Source organism: Vicugna pacos, chromosome 3, assembly GCF_048564905.1.
Source record: "Vicugna pacos chromosome 3, VicPac4, whole genome shotgun sequence".
Classification (NCBI taxonomy): domain Eukaryota; kingdom Metazoa; phylum Chordata; class Mammalia; order Artiodactyla; family Camelidae; genus Vicugna; species Vicugna pacos.
Genome location: NC_132989.1, coordinates 46,431,032 through 46,448,401, shown reverse-complemented (window position 1 = coordinate 46,448,401; position 17,370 = coordinate 46,431,032). Strand labels below are relative to the sequence as shown.

The window sequence follows — 17,370 nt, the reverse complement described above, 5'->3', positions numbered from 1 at the left end:
CAGCACTAACATAAAAAAGGGAAAAAAAGCCTTGCTTTTTTTGACTTATAAAATCTTAATATAGAAATTACTTCATTATAAATAACTGAAAACTAATATTATGCCACTCCTTTCTTTCAAATAAGCTCTGATAAATTGAGGTATATGATGTTGCAAATTAAAAATTTAGCCATATACACAAATTCTTAGGAGATAAGACTGTGTGATGAAGATAAGAAATTTCCAATTTTTCAGATTGCTTTTCAATTTTCTTGCTGTGGAAATAACAAGTGTCACTGAATTTACATTTCTAGCTTCCTCTCATTCTCCTTTATGGTTAAGACTTTCAGAGACTGAAAGGTCTGGTTGATTGAGTTTTATAATAGGAATCCTCAAGTCAAAACCAATTAGGTGGCCTTCAAGGAGTAACTCAATTCTATATTTATACCAGAATTCAGCTTCAACTTGTGAAAAACAAACTAAACGAGCATATGGTCTGAGACTTAGGGAAATTTAAAGTCTGTAGAGATTTCTATTGTGCTGTTATATCAAATGTTGGGATTTAGCTTGGAACCAAAACAGCGAAGCCCCATGGTAGGGCCAGGAGGTTAATGTGAGAGCACAAAACAAAGGCCAAGAATGGGGAAGGGGTACCAAGAACAAAACCAGGCAGTGCTCTGATACTTGATGACATCTGTCACAAGCAGGTTACATGCTAAGACTAGAATCAAGGAGTGGTAGGACAGAGGAGAGTTAGAATGTTCATGTTGGTTCCGCGAGAAGGAGAGAAAAAGAGTCTATGCCAGACTGGTCAGATTTAGAGGACATTTTTATATTATTATAATTATTTTATATTATAATTTTTATATTATAATTATACGAATAATTATTCGTATATGCATTTTGTTCTTCCTGACTGCATGTATACTTGACAATTCCAAGTGCTTTTCTGAATATCTAATCTTTCTAGATGTTCTGAAGTACCTGATAGGTGTTGAAAGTAGAAGTAGTAATATATCACATTTTGTAAATATGTTTTTGTTAAAATTCATATGAAATGTATTTTGGGAGGAATAGACAAAGCACCTCTTCAAGCAGTACACAGGGAGGGCAGAGGAGGGGAAAGTGAAGAGAGCCCTCTGCCAGTGTGTTTATACTGAGGCAAGAATTAACCATTGTCTCTTGTGTTCCTGCATTCTGTTTTACTTTGCTATGTATGTAGTGTACATTGTGGACAAATGAGTCCTAATTTACAACACCTAGTCCTTTTAGATGTTAAAGAGGCTGCAGTATATGACAAAAGCAGAGTTAGTAAACTGGTGAATTTTATAGATTTGTGCAAAAAAATTCCTGGGAAAAATTATCTTCTGAAAATTTGAGCATTGTAGCCCACTGAATTGATAGAAGAGGGAGAGGATTTTAGGCCAGAGTACTCACGTTTTGAAGACACTTTCAGATTATGACTGTTGTTACATATGTGCAGTTTTTTCAAGACTGTTATGTATATAGTGGAGAAATTAACTTCTCCTTATTTGAAACATCTCGTCTATCTAGATATTTAGAAGTGCCTGGCATATGTAAAATGTAGAGGTAGTAAAATACCACTTCGTAAGTATTGTTTTGCTGAAGTTCCTAGGAAATACTGTCTTTTGGGAATAGAATTGTTATGTCACCTCTGTGAGCTGTATACTATTATCTATACCTGTTCATTGGTCTTGAGGAAGTGGGAGGGAGAGAACTGCAAAAGATAATAGGCTAGTGTGTTCATATTTGGAAAATGAGTCCTAATTTTGTAACACCTAGTCCCTAGACGTTAAAGAAGTTGCGAGTATATAATAGTTAGTAATATTAGCACATTTTGTACACTTAACTTTGAAATGCATAGGAAAGCTTATCTTCTGTAAATGGCTTTCAGATATGAATTTGTTCAACCACCTCTAAGCATTACACATGCCTGTACTTGTCCTCTGGATTGATGGTAGAGAAAAGAAAATGAGGAGAGAAAGGTTCAAGGCCAAAATGGTCGTATTTAGAAGATATCTCAGATCATAATCATTGTTATGTGCATGCGATTTCATTTGGCAGTACTGGTACATGGTGAACAAGTAAGTTCTCACATGAAATATCTAGTATTTCTAGATATTTAGATGTGCTTGATGTATTTGAAAGTAGAAGTAGTAAATAACACTTTATATAAATAGCTTTAAAAGTTGATGGGAAATGTTTTCTTTGGAAAAATGAAATTGCCAAACCACTTCTTTGAACAGTATACTCTTTGTACTTGTTCATTGGGTGGAGGAGGTAGGAGGGAAGAAATTCCAAAAGGTGCTTTGTTCTTGTGTACTAGAAAAATTTAGTGTATCCATATGCTATGTGTAACTTAACTTTGTTGTACAATTATTCTTACCCCATATCTATCCTTCTTTGGTTACTAAATCCTGATTTCCTTCTCCATTTTCATTTCATGTGCCTCGTTTCACTTCAGGTGACTCATCTAGCCAATTAGAGCCTTGCATTCTATAGCTTGTGGTAATTGGTTTGGAGAGGGACACATCTAGTCAGAGCCAGTGAAATGTAATCAAACTTTTTGCTGGGTCTGCTGAGGAAAAGACACATTTTTTTTTCTATTAGACTTAAACCTGAAAGATTATTGGTCTGAAATCACTGGTGCTGTCTTGTCACCATCTGGAACCTAAGGATGAAGAAACGGAAAAGTTGCAGAGCCACAGCAAACTGGAGACATACTGGTCCTGATGACATTGTTTCCTTTCCTTAATTCATCCATCTCTGAAGCCAGATCTACACTGGACCTTTCAGATACGTGAAGGAGTAAACCCTTTATTTGATAAGCTACTTTTGGTTGAATTTTCTGAAACTTACAACCAGGAGAGTATGAACAATCAACTGAACGGCATGATAATTTGTTAAGAAATAAAAAGCCAACTGGTACACCTTTTTCCCTCATCCTTACTTCTGAAAAGGAGGTCAACACAGTGTTTCTGAAAGTCTAAGCATATCTCTCAGGGGGAAGTTAAATGTTTTTCCATTTCAGGCTCACTGAAGAGACTTGCCCTAAAACAACAATAAACCTTTATTATCTCTTAAGGTTTCTGTGAGTGGGAATGACTTGTTCCTCCTCTGCAATGTTCAGGGGCTGAAATCTTCTGAAGGCTTATTCATTCAGAGGTCTCAGTGTCGATCCTAGCTGTTGGCTGAGGACCTAATGGAGGTTGCAGTGGCAAAGCACCCACATGTGGCCTCTCTGTATGGTTTGAGCTTCCTCACAACATAGTGGCTAGGTTCCAGAGGCAAGCGTCCTGAGAGAGAGACCACGCAGAAGTCGTAGAGCATTCTTTCCACCACATTTTGTTAGAAGTGAATCCTTCCTTTCAAGGAGAGGGGAATTAGATTTCATCTTTTGAAAAGAGGCATGTCAAAGAATTTGTAGACAAATTTTGAAACTACCACAGATGAGAAAGGGGGAAGAGAAGAGTTTCCCTGACATTAGGGAAAACTGACAAACAATTTTCCAACAAACAATTCCTTCCAGATTTTTTGTTATGTGTATTTAGATATACTTGGGAGAAATTTTGTGGGTTTCTCTATCAGCTTTTCTGTGCATTTTCCAAAGTGGCCTGTTGGAGATACTATGTAGTCATGATTTTCTGAAAGAAAAATTCTGGTTTCTATAGTATTTTCCACTAACAGAATCAAGACTCCTTGGAGAAATAGTTGATTCTAGGTGTAGGGCAGATAATGTACAAGCTGTTTTGCCAAAAAGCAAATGTGTAGTCAGAGATTAATGGAGGTATATTAAAAGAACACAGGAACCAGCTTGAAGGGGCTCCCACTGGTAAAATTTGAGACAACTTTAGTAAAAGATGGATAATTATAATTCATGTTTTTAAGAAGTTGAATAAATAAAAATCCATGAGGCTTGTTGGGTGCACACAAGAGTAGGTGCATTTTTGGCATTGGCTATTAAGAAAAGAATGTGTAATGCAAGGCAAGAGTTGCTAGGATGATCAGGTAATCACTAAGCCAAAGTGAAAATTAGATGGATCAGTCAAAATTGGAAGAAGCCCAACAAAGCTCTGACTTGAACAGTATACAAAAAAGGAATAAATAATAATATATATGCTGGAAACCATCCCACCAATGTCCATTGGGTAAAGAGCATATTTCAAATCTGTTTTCAGAATAAGAGCTAAAGTATATTCAAAATGTGCATTTTTAAAGAAAATGTTATTCCTTTGTGATATTTGAAAATTCTGGAGAAGTGACTCATGCCCATCAAAATGTGCATATGTGATTTATGAAGGCCAAAGGCTGATTTTGAATATGGCACATGTTTCCGACAGATACTGTCTGCATGCAGAATAACAGGATCTGACTAGTTACGTGTAAAATCATTTAACTGCAAGTGACATTGATGTAGTGTAACTTCAGGAATAATCTGGACCCCCAAGCATACCATAAATGTGGAGCACTAGAGCTTTCAGATATAAGCACTTGGATAATTGCTCCCCTGCTCCAGAAATAGTGGAAAACATTTTGAAAAGAGATTCAAAGTTAATTATCTGTAGTCTGACTTATACATTCTTTTTATTTGTCCCCTAGGGTCTCCAAACAGCTCAGCTTTCCCAGAGTCCTTTAGGCCACTTCACTGTCCCTAAGGCATCCATGAATAAGAAGAGACAACAGCTAGAGAGATCTCTAACTTACCTGGTCAACTGAATGGACACAAGGCAGAGACTCCAGCTTATCTCTCACAGTGTCCTAAGTCTACTGTGCCTAGGACAGACCAGGGGCTCTGTCAGTGTGCTAAATTGAACACTTGGTAATAAACTCAGTCAGATTACTCAAAACAACAACAGAGCAGCACTGACTTACAGACCACCAGGCTGAGAACATACTCCTTATGAGGTCACAACCCCAATCAAGAGAAGATGCCAGGATTTTAAATCTAACCTCTCTGTTTTTCAAAAATCCCCTCCTGTTCCTGAGTTTACACAGAGCTAAGGCTGCGTGTCTACCGTGGCAAGGAAAGACTGCTCAAGCAGAGAGCACCCAGAGATCCTATTTGAGGGGCTATTACTCAAACTGTTAAACCACAGTGACTCATAGCTTTGCATTGCCAATTTGAAGTGAAGGTTGAAATTTGAAGCTAAGAAAAGCAATCAGCATGAGTGCAAAAACCATGCAGATGGCAAAGACGCTGACAATAAACTTTGTCATGACACCGATAAACTCAGATTCATCTAGCAGAGAAGTGCAGGCACACAGTGAATTCAAATGTAACTTCCCTCTCTAGTCATTTAGCAACCTCAATGGGCCTCCTCAATGTGGAAGAACAAAGAACTTCCAACTGAAAATCTTTCCGTGTTTAAAAAAAAAAAAAAGACTAGTAAACCTTTCCAAGGAAGCCTAGGTTCCTAAAGTTGGCTCGGTAATGGGACAAAGGGTTGACTATGAGTGAAAAAGACTGAGGTATAAAATAAGGGAGCAAGAAAATCATAAAGAATCACTCTTCCTTAATTTATGAAGCAACTACCAGAAAACTGGTGTGTCCTTGAGCAGAGTTTTACTTCCACACATCTAGAAATTCCAAAATACATTCACTGTGAAACAGAATTAATTCCCCACTGCAAGCCAGGGTAAGGACAATCCTTTGAGAATGACTAAGAGAATGATTTTTTTCCCGATATATTATTCCTGCAAGCTGAGACTATCCCAGTCCATTTTGTAAGTGAGAAGAATTTTAGGGGAAAAAGTTTTGAATTATCTCTAGGATAACTGGGTTGAGAAATCCTAGTTTTGGAAGATACTAGAGAGCATCTAGTCCTTTCGTTAAACTCATCATTCTGTTCTTCTCATAAACCACACACCTTCCTCTGTCATTTTTCGTCCTAAACAAATTTAACCCCTGAAAACCCAGTTTATCTGGAATAACAAATTTGGCCGATCACTCAGAGCTATTAGAATCTATACTTAAAGGCTTAATAATTGAGGTAGGTAAGCTAGGAAAGAAAGAACAATTCTACTGTCATTCACACTTACCTGAGTCTGATTTCCTATAACTGGATTAGGGTCAGCTGTAAAGAAGTTTAAAACAAAGTTAATCTTAAGGAATAAGACATTTTAGTTAAGCACTTCTCAAACATACAACTTGCAAAAGAAGGACCATTGTTATGGATAACTAGTATCCAGTTTTCAAAGTCTGGCTTTTAGGAGCCAAAGCTAGGAGACTAGTCATTGTTTGGCTCTGTCTTTTATACCAGTCAGGACACAGGCTGTGTGACATAAACTCTCTGTGACATCAGTTCTCCTTCATAGAATTCTGAATTTTGCTTCATGTTCAGCCATGTTATAGTCCCCATAGAAAAATAAAATGTTAAAATAGTAGTTTTAATCATTCACTGTAGGTCTTTCATCTTTTGAGGTTTTTGTTTTCTCTAAGGAAAAATTTCAGGGTTTGTCTAATCAAAAACCTGTTTGGAAATTCAGTTTTAAAAAATGAAAAAAAAAAATCAGGCAAGTGGGGAGGGTAATCATGTCCTTACAGTCTAATTGTAGAAGACTGGTCAGATTTTATATTTTAGTCATACAACAGAACACTGTGTCATCACTTTAAATGATCCATATAAATGTTTGTTGACATTGAGAAGATTTTTCATACTATATGGTTAAGTGGAAAAAAAAAGTTACATAACAGAAGGTAGAGAAAATACTTGTTCTTACCAGGTTTGTTTGTCTACAAATTTCAGTAATTTAGCCATGTCAGTCCAATTAAATGAGGGTTATTTTACCTATAGAGGGATTCTCACACAAATACAGAAGTACAAACCACAGTACAGCCAGACACCATGAAAACGCGTGTGGAATCTGGGAAGACATCAAGCCCTGGGGCAATTCTCTTTATATATACAATGAGCACATGGGAAGTACAAAATGACCAAGTTCTACTTTAAATTATTTCATTCTATTTTTTACCTTCTTAGCTTTTGTTTTACTGAAAATTTTTAATAAGTGTCTTTTATTCAAAGCTATTTAAAAAATTTATCAAAGAATTGAAAAGAAAATTATAGCTCAAATTGAGAAAACTAATAATGCCCTTATATAGGGGATATTTTTAATGTGCTCATAATTTGTATTTAGTTTTTTTAAATGAGTGTGGACATATGTGTTCAAATGTCTTGGGTATTTACATAAGAGTGGAATTGCTAGGTCAAATGGTAACACTATGTTTAAGATTTTGAGGAACTGCTAAACTATTTTTCAAAGCGGCTGCACCATTTTACATTCCCACCAACAATGTATGAAGGTTTTGATTTCTCCATATCCTCACCCACATTTCTTTTCTTTTCTTGTCTTGTCCTGTCTTTTCTTTTTCTTTCTTCTTCTTCTTCTTTTTTTTTTTTTTGGCTACAATCATCCTAGCAGATGTTTAGTGTATCTCATTATGGTTTTGCTTTGCATTCCTCTAATAACTAAGGATATTGAGTATCTTTTCATGTGCTTGCTTGTTCACCATTTGTATATCTTCACTGGAGAAATATGAATTCAAATCCTTTGCCCATTAAAAAAAGTTTTTATTATTCAATTGTAATAGTTCTTTATATATTAAGAATACTAGATTGTTTTCAAATTTATGATTTGCAAATGTTTTCTCCCTCCCTGTGGAATGTCATTTCACTTTGTTTTTAGTATCCTTTGGAGCACAAAAGTTTAACATTTTTATGAAATCCAATTTATCTTTTTTTTTCTAGTGGTTTGTGCTTTGGTGTCATGTCTAAGAAACCAATGACTAATCCAAGGTCATAAAAACTTACTGTTATGTTTTCTTCTAAGAATTGTATGGTTTTAGCTCTTACAATTAGGTCTTTCATCATTTTGAGTTAATTTTTATATATGGGATGTGTTAGGGATCTTCCTTATTCTGCATGTGGATACCTACTTGTTCAAAGACCTTTTATTGAAAAAACTATTCTTTCCCTCATCGAATATATGTTTTAAAATGCCATTTATGTTTGTCTTAATTTGAGAGTACTCTATTTGGATTTTTATGGTATCAAAAGTTAAATGTCTTTAGAAATGTAAGAACATTATTTGTTGAGCAACTACTGTGTATCAGGCACTGTCTTGGTGCTAGTTCTCTTTTTCAATTTATTCACTCAATTCTATATGTCTTTGTTCTGGGTCCTGTCTACTGGTTAATGAAATAGCTGTAAAAAGTGTCTAGAGATCAGCACAGAGTGACTTTATGAAGATTACACCCCTCTGGGGAAGATAAGACAATAAACATACAACATAATTTGAGAAAGTAAAATGTTCTATAATGAAAATTAACAACAGAGTGACTTCAAGTGTGGGATTCAGGGCAGGACTATTTTGGTTAGAATGGTCAGATAAGGCCTTTCTGAGGAAGTGAGTTTTGAGCAAATATCTGAAAGAATAAAGGAAGTAATATGAGGAAATATATTCCATGGAAAGAGAATATAAATGTCAGAGTCCCTGGGGCCAGAATGAGTTTCATATGTAGAAGCAATAGCCAAAAAGACCAGCATAACTGCATAGTTTGAAGAGGGAGATGGATGAATTGAATTGGAATTGGTAGCCAAGGATATTTGAGGCTAATAGCTATAATAAAAAGTTTAGACTTCACTATGATTGTCATGGAAAGACAATGGAAGGTATCATGCAGGGTTGATTTTTTTTTTTAATGACAGTTATTTATTTCTGTCAGTTCTGGAGACCAGGGTTGATTTTTTTAAGAAATGACTGTGATTGCTCTGTAGGGACCTAAAGTAGGAGGGAGACCAAGAAGGGGGCTAATACAACGTCCAGATGAGAGTTCGTGATGGCTTGGACTAGTAGCAGTGGTGGTAATGAGAAATGTTCAGACTCTCGTGTGAATTTACATTGTGAAGGTCAATTCTACCCAAGTAGTTGATGAATTAAACATGGTGTGGGGAAAACGAAAGAGACATGAGTTCATGTTATCCTTCTTCTCTGGTTTCTTTGCTTCTCATTCATTCATCTATTGGATATTTTCCAAGTCCCTTATATGTGTTGAGAACTGTTAGATACCAAGATTAAATGGTGAGCAGTAACCACACATGGTGGCCATAGTGCTTCTAAGGTAATGGGGAGGGAGATATTATTCAAACCATCACAAACATAAAATGAAAATTTTTAACTATTTATATGCTATAAAGGGGAGTTTCACAAACCTGTGAGAGGCTGTAAGAAAGGAATGAGTGTCCTAACAAAATGATTTTTGAGTAAAATGTCAGGAGTTGTCTAAGAAAAAGGCAATAGTGTTCCAGACACATGGACAGTATGTACAAACTCTCAAGAGCACAAGAATGAGGCACTAAAAGAAGGCTACTGTGGACGTAGTAGGGAGATTATAAGGTCCCTTATTACAAGAATGTGAAAAGTTCTGTCTCCCTCTTATGTAAGATGGGAAGTCATTGATACAATTTAGGGAGTGGACAACGTGATGGAAATAGTGGTGAGAGCATTGGATTTATACCTTTTTGTGGAGAATAGCTTGGAGAGGAGCTGGAGGGGATGCAGGTAAGCCATATACTCTAGGTGAATAAGAACAATATCTTGCACTAGGCTGGAACCACTGGATGTGTGATGGTGCCATTCCCTGAGGTGGAGAACAGGATGAGGAACCCACTTGATTTCCTTTCCTCTGTCATTCTCACAGTTTTTCCTCCCACAGCTTTGACTTTCATGTGACTGTTGCTTAACATGCTCATCAAAGCCTCTCTGTTCCAACCTCTACTTCAATGTCACTTCTAACTGCTTCATTTTCTCAGTTTCCCAGTTCCCAATTCCTGGCAAAGGTTTATTATTGGCTCAGAAAGATAGGTCACAAAGATTATGGTTGGCTCACCAGCATTTGAGACAGATGCCCACTAGCCAGGTCCAGTCAGCTTTGACCATTAAAGCAGGGGAAGGAGAGAGTCCACATGGTGTATATATATAAAAGATGCAAACGTGTTTGGAATTGGTGGACATTGATAGACACCTCTACTTAGATTCCATTTTGGAAGAAAGGAGCTACATGTAGAGGGATAGATATCAACATGCATAGAAATAGATCTGATTTTGTGTCTGAGTTTTAAAAAATAAGCAGGAAAGATCTTACTAAACATTATTGTAGTAGGAAAGTGATCAAACACATTGTTCATTTTAAAACTATCAAAAGAATCACCAATCTTTTTACACAGTATAACTTGGAGAAAACCTTAGTAAACTAACTTTTAAATCTCTTATGTTAACAGCAACAATAACAATATCCAGAAGTCCATATTGAATAAAGAGAAAGAGAGAAAGAACCTATTTGCCACCTTTGGAGGGACAATAGTCTCCTTCCTCATTTTGAAAATTGGCAATGAAAGACAAAAAAAGTAAACATTTATTAATCCCCCATAAGGGAAAATGTAGTTTATCCCAAGTTCAAGGGAATTTCTTTATTACAGAACATCAAGAACATTGACTAATAAATGTACAAGGAATGAGAGAATTAGAAAAATAACCGTTTGAAAAAAATGTTCCAGATAAAAATAATCAGTGAATGCTAAAACCATGAGATGAAAGATTGTGAGGAGCAGAATATTTGAGCAGAATATCCTAAAATATTATCCCATGGATTACTTGCTAATTGCCAAGGAAACAACATGCATTCCTAATGGAGAGAACTGGTGATCATCAGCTTATCTGAGCTTTCAAACTTAACATCACTAATAGTGGGGAACTTTACCATTTTGTGCCTTCTGATGTGACATACTCTTGGGTGCACGGTACAACCTACAGAATGTTCTTGCCTAAGGTATTTAACCTCAGTCTAATTAAACTCTAGACCTTCTTGCTAATATGCAGGATATAATTTTGGTAGAGGAAACACTAAATGACACCAAGAGGAAACAATCAGACAAATCCAAAATATAATATAAGACATTTTTCTGTAAGATGACTGGGTTTAATTTTTTAAAAAATCAATGTCAAGAGAAAAAGAAACAGAGAGGGTAAAGGCCTAAATACATACACACACACACACATATATTCTATAAAGGACAACTGGATAAATTTAGTGTAGAGCAGAATTAAGATGTAGCATGATGGAATTACCATTAATTTTCTTAGATGTGATAATGATACTGTGGTTATATAGGAGAATGTCATCACTACAGTCACCCACTTAGGCTGATCAAGGTTCCTGGTTTGCCCAGGACTGGAGGGGGTTCTCAGGACACAGACATTCAGCTTAAAAACCAGGAAAACCCTGGGCAAATGAGGATGCATTTATCACCCTATACTCACCAAAGAATTTGAGAGTGAAGTGACATGGTATCTACAATTGATTTTCAAATGGCTTGGCAAAAAATTTACTTACCTACACTTATATACATATATAGAGATAGATAAAACAAATTATAGTAAAATGTTGACAATTATTTGAGTAATGTTTATGTGCTTATTATCATACTACTGTTTTACCATCTATGTATGTTTGAAATTTTTCATAATATAATGCTGGGGAAAATATGCTTAGACAACAATAGATAATGCAAATATAAAACCAGACAGGATTCAAGTTCTAATAGAACCTGAAACTTAATAGAAAAAAATATTAGAAACTGAAAACCTGTTAGGAACTGAAAATATAACAAAAGTGAATAGATTAATAGAAGAATTAAAAAAGAAAACCAAGGAAATATCCCAAAAGTAGAGCAGAAGAATAAGAAGATGGAAAATAAGACAGATCAAAATGAAAATCAAATTAAAAGATAAATTTAGTAAGTTTAATATTCAAATAACTGAAGTTCCAGAAAGAAGAAAGAAAGAAAAATAGAAGGGAAGAAACAATCAACAAAGTAATTAAGGAAAAAATTCCTAGACCTGCACAATTTAATTTCCAGATTGAAAGGGTGCGCTCAGTGTGCAGTATGTATGGATGAAGAAGAGATCTACACTGAAGTGCATCACTGTGAAATATCAAGACATAGGACACAAAGAGAAAGAAAGAAAAAGAAACTGGTCAAATACTAAAGAAGCTGGAATCAGAATGCTTCAGTTTTCTCAACAGCAACATTGGAAGCTTGAAGGTGATAGCATTAATGCCTTAAACAATATGAAAGAAAATGGTCCTAATCGAGGTATCTGTTCCCAGACAATCAGTGTGTAAGAGTAACATAAAGCATCTTCAGACACACAAAGTTCCTCAAAACATACCCTCCCATTCCTGCATTTTGAGGACTCTTGGAGATGAAATCAAGAAAGAGGAAAAACAGGTTAGAAGGATCAGGAGAACCAATGGAACAGGAGACAAAAGGAATCAGGATGATGGCAAAGGGAGATTCCAGGATGAGACTTGTTCATCAAACCTGGAGAGCCACCATTCTAGATCGGAAGATGTCAGAAGGTTCTGTAAGGCCCATCTTTAGAAAGCCTGACAGTCTTGAGAGGAGCTTTTGACAACTGATGACAAGGCAGGGGGTGAATTAGTTATAAGTAAATTAAAAAATCAAGGAAACAAAAAATTAACATAATTATTAATTCCAGAGGAAACAAAAAGCTGAGCAAGAAGGAATAAGGTATTAGAGTTTACCATTTATTTTAGCTATGGATAGTATTTACATAATCATAGTAAAATAAACCCTGTTATTTATTTACCTAATAAAAATTATGATACAATCGTATTGGGAGGATGAGGTAAAAGAAATGGAGCACATGTATGTCGGAGAGAAAAAGGAGCAAAACTCTGGTTTTTTACAATGGGAAGATGATAATGTCTAAAATAAAAATTAATGATAAAAATTCAAGCACATTATTTCTTTTTGTTTTGTTTTGTTTTCATGTAGAGAATTTTTATTGAAATATTTGTAAATACAGTTAACAGTTATAAGAAATAATACAGAGAAATCCCTGGTACCCTTTACACAGATTCCCCCAAAGGCACCATCTGCAAAGCTGTAGTATCCTATCCCAAGCACAGTGTATCCACACTGATCCAAACCACCAGCTTTATGCTGCTTTCCCCAGTTTGCTTGTGCTCGTTTGTGTGGGTGTGTATTTAGTTCCATATAGTTTTATCCTCCATAAAGGTCTGTGTATCCACCACCACAGTCAAGATCCCTCACTGTCACCCTCTTATAGCTACACCCACCTCTCTCCAACCTTCCCTCCACCCAGCCCCCAGAAACCGCTGCTTTCCATTTCTAAACTTTTGTCATTTCAAAAATGTTATATAAAAGGAATCGCACTGTCTGTAGCCATTTGGAATTAGCTGTTTCAATCAGCACACTTCCCTGGACACTCACCTGTGTTGTCTCCAGCATCTGTAGTTCATTCCTTATTGCTGCAGAGTAGTTTAGTAAGTATCCACCGTTTGTTAGCCATTCACTCATAGAAGGTCATCAGGTTGTGTCCAGTTTCTGTTACAAATAGAACTGGTCTAAGCATTTGTAGACAGGTTTTGATGTGAACATAAACTTTCATTTCTCTGGGACAAATGCCCAAGAGTGCCACTCTTGGGTCATATGGTAAGTAGTTGCATGTTTGGTTTTTACAAGAAACTGCCAAATGGCTTTCCAGAGAGGCAGCACCCTTTTCCATTCCCACCAGCAATGTGTGAGAGATCCCGTTTCTCTGCATCCTCACCAGCATTTGGTGTTGCCACTGTTTGGGGTTTTTTTTATGATTTTTTTGAGGTATAGTCAGTTACAATGTATCAATTTCTGATGTACAGCATAATGTCCCAGTCGTGCATATATATACATGTATTCACTTCCATATTCTTTTTCATTAAAGGTTATTGCAAGATACTGAATATAGTTCCTTGTGATATATAGAAGACATTTGGTTTGTTTTTAATCTGTTTTTATATATAGTGGTTAACATTTGCAAATCTTAAACTCCCAAATTTATCTCTTTCCACTCCCTTTTCCCTGGTAACCATAAGCTTGTTTACTATGTCTGTGAGTCTGTTTCTGTTTTGTGGATGAGTTCATAGTGTCCTTTTTTTTCTTTTTTTAGATTCCTCATATGAATGATATCATATGGTATTTTTCTTTCTCTTTCTGGCTCACTTCACTTAGAATGATGATCTCCAGGTCCATCCATGTTGCTGCAAATGACATTATTTTATTCTTTTTTATGATTGAATAGTATTGCAATATATGTATATGTGTGTATATATATATCACAACTTCTTTATGCAGTCATCTGCCAATGGACATTTAGGTTGTCTCCATGTCTTGGCTATTGTATATAGTGCTGCTGTGAACATTGGGGTGCATGTATTTTTTTAAATTAAGACTTCCCTCTGGATATATGCCCAGGAGTGGGTTTGCTAGAATATATGGTAGGTCTATTTTTAGTCTTTTGATGAATCTCCATACTGTTTTCTCTAATGGATGCACCAAACTGCATTCCCACCAGCATTGTAGGAGGATTCCCTTTTCTCCACAGCCTCTCTGGTATTTATCATTTGTGAACTTTTGAATGATGGCCATTCTGACTGGTATGAGGTGATACCTTATTGTAGTTTTGATTTGTATTTCTCTGGTGATTAGCAGTACTGACCATTTTTTCATGTGCCTATTGGCCATTTGTATGTCTTCACTGGAGAATTGCTTGTTTAGGTCTTGTGCCCATTTTTCTATTGGGTTGTTTGTTTTTTGTTATTAAGTTGTATGAGCTGTTTATATATTCTGGAAATTAAACCTCTGCCAGTTACATCATTTGTAAATATTTTCTGACATTCTGGAGGTTGTTTTTGTTTTGCTTATGGTTTCCTTTGCTATGCAAAAGCTTATAAATCTAATTAGGTCCCATTTGTTTATTTTTGCTGTTATTTCTGTTGCCTGGGTAGACTGCCCTGACATTGCTAAGATTTCTGTCAGAGAATGTTTTGTCTATGTTTTCTTCTAGGAGGTTTATAGTGTCTTGTATTATATTTAAATCTTTATGCCATTTTGAAGATTTTTTGTGTGTATATGGTGTGAGGGAGTGTTCTTACTTCATTGATTTACATGCTGCTATACAGTTTTCCCAACACCACTTACTGAAGAGACTGTGTTTTCTCCATTGTATGTTCTTGCCTCCTTTGTCAAAGAGTAATTGACTGTCAGTCTATGGGTTTATTTCTGGGCTCTCTATTCTGTTCCTTTGATTCATATGTCTGTTTTTGCAAGCACAGTATTTCAAGTCATGGAGGTAAATACCTAAATTTAGCTAAGAGTTGAAATCTGTTGTCTCTTGAGAGGTAAATACTGGAGTGGGGATGGAGGGCTACTCTTTTTTTATTAAAAACCTTGTAGAACTATTTGATTCTAAAGTATGTACATACAAAACATAGATTTTAGTAGTTAAAAATAGAAAAATATACAGAGAGCTGGGAAAGTATTGAACCCAGGAAAATAGAACCTGTAATAAATGCAGAGATGTGTGACTTATTTTTTAAAGGAGAGAATGGAACTGTTTTTAAAGTCTATAGAAAAAATAAGAGAAATAGCTCTTTTCAAAATGTATTCTGAGAAAGTGATAAAACATTTAATATATCCAAAGTGGCAATGTATGTAACACACATCCAAGCACAAAAGGACCTAAATAGTGTTAAAGAAATACATCAACAAGTTGTTTTCAATGGAAAAGCAAGGCATATTGCTGAAAACAAAGACAGGAGCATGGTGGGTGGAATAATGAAAAAGGAACAAAACAAATGTGTAATCAATTCTAAAAAACAAGCGTAATTTGTGTCAACATCATTTGGTTGTTCTTAAGTCAACAAATTAAAAAATTATGGTGCAGCAATTGAAAGAGAAAAGTTGTAAGCAACTAGAGCATAGAAGAGCTATGTCTAACAGAAAGCTCAACCTATATAGAGGGTGCATCCTACTAGAGAAACTCCCAGGGAGGAGAGAGGGAGAATGCTGCCTAATTGATGGATGTAGGTGCCAGTGGATCCTTGTATCTGAGGCCTTCAAATCTTATTTACAAAATTAATTTAAAACAGGCTTGGATAAGAATCTATAGTTATATTTAAAATGCTTGGATGATTATATACAATGGGCAAGTGATTAATGACAGCATAATTAACTCTAGGGCAATGTGTAGTCAGGTGTTGCAAGGGGTCCATGTTGGGGATGGTCTAGTTTAATGCCTTTAATGAACTGGAAAAGGGAGTGAATAGAATTTATAGATGCTACTCAATTTTCCACTGAGTTCATGGCCCTAAATAGAACGTTTTCTTGGCATAGTGTGGATGGCACTCAATCTGGCATCGAAAAGGATGGATTACAATCTCAAGTCCTTCACCCTTGAATGCTTGCCTTGTATATTAGGATTAATATTCTTTTCACCTGGCCCATTTTGCAAGCTCTGGCGCTCTCTAAAACATTTTTCCTCTGATTCCCTTTACTATACTTTCTGCTAAAAGGAACATGTGAAATGGCTCTCCCCTGTCCTATATGTCAGTTACTATTACCCTCTCAGGGCCTGAATTTATGCTCTGGTCTCTCATGTGCATTTAGCATACAAGTCTCCTATAAATTGAGTTCAAGTCTAACGACCTGTGAGTTGGACCAGTCAACTTGTATATGTATATAAGTTGTATATGTTGTTTGATCTAATACTTATTCACCCCTTTCAAAATCTAATTCTTTAAAATCTCTCCCTTAAATCATGGGCTAAACTATGCAGTGTTATCTCTTGCTAAGACATTTGGCACTTTATTATCCAATTAGGAAATGTCATCATGTTCTGTGAGGTTGTGCTCTGTCAGTATTTCCACATTAGTTCCCTAAGAGAGGTTACTAACTTGATTCCACTGTCTTTCTGCTTTTGATGGCTTGTTAAATAAGCCAACTCCATTAAAATATCCTAGTCATTTGAAGGCAGTGGAAGTGTGTTGGTTATCCATGCAGGTGGGAAGAGAATCCACCAATAATGCAGAAACTTCATTATGGCCAGAAATTTCAACCAAAATCAACCTTTTCACAGTGGCTGAACATAGGAGGGAAAGTAGTATTTGATTTTCACATTTGCCTTCTCTCTGTCCTCTTTACTTGGGGAACTAAGGAGAAAAGTGTGAAGATTAGAAGGAGGAAGAGCAGGGATAACAGCTGGAGAGTTGATTTAATTATCTATGGGTAAGTAGTTGACCCTAATTGCAAAAAATCTTGGTTTTGTAAAGTTAAAAGCATCAAAATTGGAAATTAGATCAAAATGATGAAACGAGCACATGCATTTACCTACCTTCCTACCTCAAATCCCTTTTAAAAATAGAAAATATATTTTACAATGAATAAATCTTTAGCAGCACAAGAAAGCAATTTTTTAAATTGTGCTATCAACAGATAAAAGATTGTG

The 17,370-nt window shown here is 35.8% G+C and overlaps 1 long non-coding RNA gene across 1 annotated transcript; it reads right to left on the bottom strand.

The window, feature by feature from the left end:
* Positions 1 to 3,052: 3,052 nt before the first annotated feature.
* On the bottom strand, positions 3,053 to 6,254 carry LOC140689550 (uncharacterized). Its single transcript, XR_012064597.1, has 2 exons — positions 6,040 to 6,254; positions 3,053 to 3,365 (listed from the first exon to the last, which is right to left on the bottom strand). It is a non-coding gene; the product is annotated as an uncharacterized lncRNA (long non-coding RNA).
* Between the last annotated feature and the right edge of the window lie 11,116 nt (positions 6,255 to 17,370).